This window comes from Salvelinus alpinus, chromosome 8, assembly GCF_045679555.1.
Source record: "Salvelinus alpinus chromosome 8, SLU_Salpinus.1, whole genome shotgun sequence".
NCBI classification, from domain to species: Eukaryota; Metazoa; Chordata; class Actinopteri; order Salmoniformes; family Salmonidae; genus Salvelinus; species Salvelinus alpinus.
Genome location: NC_092093.1, coordinates 13141946 through 13146851, shown reverse-complemented (window position 1 = coordinate 13146851; position 4906 = coordinate 13141946). Strand labels below are relative to the sequence as shown.

At 43.1% G+C, this 4906-nt stretch overlaps 1 protein-coding gene across 1 annotated transcript in view; it reads left to right on the top strand.

The window, feature by feature from the left end:
- Positions 1–1511: 1511 nt before the first annotated feature.
- The window catches only part of LOC139582558 (forkhead box protein N3-like), a 107565-nt gene continuing 104170 nt past the window's right edge, over positions 1512–4906 (top strand). Inside the window, exon 1 of the mRNA XM_071412654.1 lies at positions 1512–1863. The gene's annotated coding sequence lies outside the window, so the exon portion shown is untranslated. The remainder of the gene's footprint in view (positions 1864–4906) is intronic.

Below are 4906 nucleotides of genomic sequence, written 5' to 3'. Positions count from 1 at the left end.
GTGGCGAGTTTAAAATGAAATGAGAATGTTTCAGTAAAGAAAGACCAAAAGTCAAAGTCTCTCTCTCTCTCGCTCGCTCGCTCGCTCGCTCGCTCTTCTCTCCCCCCCCCCAATTTAAGGGCTTTATTGGCATGAGAAACGTATGTTTACATTGCCAAAGTAAGATAATAATAGACATTAAACAAAATTAACCTCTGTGATGTTTATTAGAGTAAACATACAGCTTACTTTTGCAAAAATAGTCTACAGTACATTTTGTTGGTACTATCTTGTTGCTACAGTAGTTGCAGTACTATGTACAACAGCAGCTTAATGTTAAAGGGGATACCCAAATAGACGTCGGTGCTAAGTCCTGGTTCTGATTATAATATCTCTGTTATGATTCAGTTTCATGTCAAAATATAAAATATGTCCTAAATGTGTGTTTCCTTCTTTAGTTTAATATTTCATGTGTTTCCTATGTTGAGAAAGTCCCTCAGCCAACCAATCAGTCAGCCAGTCAGCCAACCAGTCAGCCAACCAGTCAGACAGACAGCTAGTCAGTCAGCCAGTCATTCAGTGAGCTAGACAGCCAACAAGTCAGTCAGTCAACCAGTCAGCTAGTTAGACAGTCAGACATTCAGCTAGCCAGCCTGCCAGCTAGTCAGACAGTCAGTCAGTCAGTTACCCAGCCAGCTAGTCAGTCAGTCAGCCAGCTAGTTAGTCAGTCAGACATTCCGCTAGCCAGCCAGCCAGTCAGTCAGTCAGTCAGTTAGCCAGCCAGCTAGTCAGAAAGTCAGGCAGTCAGTCAGTTACCCACCCAGCCAGCTAGTCAGCCAGCCAGTCAGCTAGTTAGACAGTCAGACATTCCGCTAGCCAGCCAGCCAGTCTGCCAGCCAGTCAGCTAGTCAGGCAGCAGTCAGCCAGTCAGTCAGTCAGTCAGTTACCCACCCACCCACCCAGCCAGCCAGCTAGTCAGTCAGCCAGCCAGCGAGTCAGCCAGCCAGCCAGTCAGCTAATCAGACAGTCAGCCAGTCAGATAGCCAGTCAGTCGGCCAGCCAGTCAGCTAATCAGACAGTCAGCCAGTCAGATAGCCAGTCAGTTGGCCAGCCAGCCAGCCAGCCATCCAGCCAGCCAGTCTGCCAGTCAGCCAGCCAGTCAGCTAGTCAGTCAGTCAGTTAGCCAGCCAGCCAGTCAGCTAGTCAGACAGTCAGGCAGTCAGTCAGTTACCCAGCCAGCCAGCTAGTCAGCCAGCCAGCGAGTCAGCGAGCCAGCCAGTCAGCTAGTCAGACAGTCAGCTAGTCAGACAGTCAGCCAGTCAGTCAGTCAGTCAGTCAGCCAGTCAGCCAGTTAGCCTACTGGAGCCTCTGGACAGCATGATCTGATCTGCTCCCTCTAGGCCGGCCCACGTTGTCCTGGCAACCTGCTGACGCTCTGAGGTAGGGGAGAGGGGAAGAGGAGGGAGGCAGGGAGGGCTCCGATCAGAGACAATGGCATTCTTTCAAAGAACATCACTAGCACTAGGACCCTGGAGGAGGCTGGGACTCCTGTGGTGGTGGGGCAGGCCAGGCAGGCTGACTGGCTGAGCTGTGTAACACACAGCCCTGCTCAGAGAGAGTGAGAGAGAGAGAGAGAGAGAAAGAGAGCAGAGAGCTGAGAGCAGAGAGAGAGAGAGAGAGAAGGGGAAGAGAGAGAGACTACAGGAACGCAGTCAGTTGCCTGTGCTGCTCAGTACCAGAAACAAGGAGCTGGGGAGGAAATGGAGGGGCTCAGGATCATCGGCGGGAACTGACATTACAGACCAGGAGAGGAGAGGAGAGGGAGAACTATCGGAGGAGAGGAGGAAAGGAAGGGGCTCGTCTGCACAACAGAAGATTTCTAAGGTGACTTTATGTCTCTTTCAATAGCTGGATGTGGTGGGATGTGGAGGGAAGTGTGTCTGTGTGTGGAAAGAGATCTTTTAGCTTCCAGAAGAGGCTGAGTGTTGACATGTGCTGCATCGCTGCACTTCTAAGTAGAGAGAAAGACAGGAAAAGAAACGGAGTGTGTGTGTGTGTGTTTTTCAGTGAGACAGAGGGAGAGGGAGTGTTATGTGGCTGTTTTGAAGGGAGGTTTAACCTTTTACTGCAGTGGGATAAGTCAGGCTCACACAGAGTGTTTCTTGCGAGTATTAAACAAATCTACTTTAAAACAAAAGTATACACCTCACACACATGGTTATGGGCTTCAGAAAAATAAACACCTGTCAGATATGGAGTTGAAATGTATTACATTTTGAGTTATCATCCCAATATTACACTTTTTATACATCACAGAAGACTGAAATATAACAAAACCATTTGACATAGAAACACAGGATCTTCAGCATTTAAAAAAAGAAATTATGCAAAATATGAATAACATTCCACCCATGAGGCAACTAGGTCATTTGACTGCAGGAAAGGGGTACATGGAAATATATCTTGACAGTTGTTGACTGAAATGAAAGGGTTCACAGAAGTGTACACTTCTAAGGGAATAGGGTGATCCCGTCCACTCTGAATATGACTCATGTGAGAGAGAGAGAGAGAGAGAGAGAGAGAGAGAGAGACTTTGAAATGTGTGTATTCCTTTGAAACGATGTATTATTTCCTGTCCATTTTTTTATGATTATTTCACTTGTTCTGGTAATGTAAACATATGTTTCCAACGCCAATAAAGCCCTGTGAATTACTTGAGTTGAGAGAGAGAGGATGATAGAGAGAGGAAGACAGTGAGAGAGGAAGACAGAGAGAGGAAGACAGTGAGAGAGAGGAAGACAGAGAGAGGGAGAGAGAGAAATCAGAAGAGAGAGGAAGAAATGGAGAAAGAGAGAGAGAGAGACCTATTACACTGTGAAAAATACTCAGACCTAAGAGAATATTTATTTCCCAAAATGATAATTCAATACAAAGAATTTGAAACTATAAAAGATGAAGAAAAAATGTAATATTTATTGGGTGAAAAGCCAAAATGTGCAATTTTGGCAGCCAAATATATGTCCTCCTGCCACAACCTGAGGGACAGCCAGTGAAAAGTGCAAAGTAATGTTGATAATATTTCCCATCTTGTTTTGTTTTGTCTTTCATACCAGGTCATGTGTCTTCTCAGTCATGTTGAGACTGGTCTACTACTGTTGCTTTAATGTATTGTTGTTCTGATTAATATTGTTGTTGTTGTTAATGGTAATCCCATGTCCACTACTACTATTATTATTGCTGTTGGTCCCACCATTTATTTATATATAAATATATATATATTTTTCATATATATTTGATTTGTATTCTTCGATATGTATACTTTGACAATGTAAGTAATAATGAACTTGCCATGTGTCACGTTCTGACCTTAGTTCCTTTTTTATGTCTTTATTTTAGTTTGGTCAGGGCGTGAGTTGGTGTGGACATTCTATGTTGTTTTTCTATGTTTTGTTCTATACGTTATATTTCTATGTGTTTGGCCTAGTATGGTTCTCAATCAGAGGTAGGTGTCGATCGTTGTCTCTGATTGAGAATCATACTTTGGTAGCCTGTTTTCCCACTATGGGTTGTGGGTAGTTGTTTTCCGTTTTAGTGTTTTCACCATTCGGGACTGTTTCGGTTTTCATTTTGATTCTCTTGTTCTTTTTGTATTCATTCTCATTAAAAGTTATTATGGATACGTATCACGCTGCAGTTTGGTCCTCCTCTTCTTCCACCAACGAAAACCGTTACACCATGTCAATAAAGTCAATTGAATTGAGAGAGAGAGAGAGAGAGAGAGAGGTTTAGGTTGTTATTATACAGTACAATGTGTCCAAGGATAGAGAGAGGAAGAGAGGAAGAGAGAGAGAGAGGAAGAGGGAGGGAGGTTTAGGAGGTTTAGGTTGTTATTATACAGTACAATGTGTCCAAGGATAGAGAGAGGAAGAGAGACAGAGAGGAAGAGAGACAGAGGAAGAGAGAGAGAGGAAGAGGGAGGAAGGTTTAGGTTGTTATTATACAGTACAATGTGTCCAAGGATAGAGAGAGACAGAGGAAGAGAGACAGAGAGACATTTGGAGTGTGCCCCTGGCTTTCCCTAAATAAAAAACACAAGAAAATGTCGCCATCTGGTTTGATCGGACACTTTTTTTCCAATTTTCGCCTAAAATGACATACCCAAATCTAACTGCCTCTAGCTCAGCACTTGAAGCAAGGATATGCATTTTCTTGGTACCAGTTGAAAGGAAACACTTTGAAGTTTGTGGAAATGTGAAAGGAATGTAGGATAATATGACACATTAGAACTGGGAAAAGATAATACAAAAAAAGAAAAAACGTTCTCTTTTTGTATTTTTTTTTACCATCAAATTTGAAATGCAAGAGAAAGGCCATAATGTATTATTCCAGCCCAGCAGCAATTTAGATTTTGGCCACTAGATGGCAGCAGTGTATGTGCAACGTTTTAGACTGATCCAATGAACCATTGCGTTTCTGTTCAAGATTTGGCATCAAGTCTGCCCAAACGTGCCTAATTTGTTTTTTAATAACTTTTCATGTTCAAAACTGTGCACTCTCCTCAAACAATAGCATGGTATTCTTTCACTGTAATAGCTACTGTAAATTGGACAGTGCAGTTAGATTAACAAGAATGTAAGCTTTCTGACAATATCCGCTATGTCTATGTAAATAGCACATTTTCTAGTTACTTACAACCTCATGCTAATCGCATTAGCCTACGTTAGCTCTACCGTCCCGCAGGGGACCCACCGATCCTGAATAAGTTTATTTGTCACGCCCTGGCCTTAGTTATCTTTGTTTTCTTTATTATTTTAGTTAGGTCAGGGTGTGACATGGGGGATGTATGTGTTTTGTATTGTCTAGGGTTTTTTGTATGTTTATGGGGCAGTGTCTAGTCTAGGGGATTGTATGTCTATGGTTGCCTAGA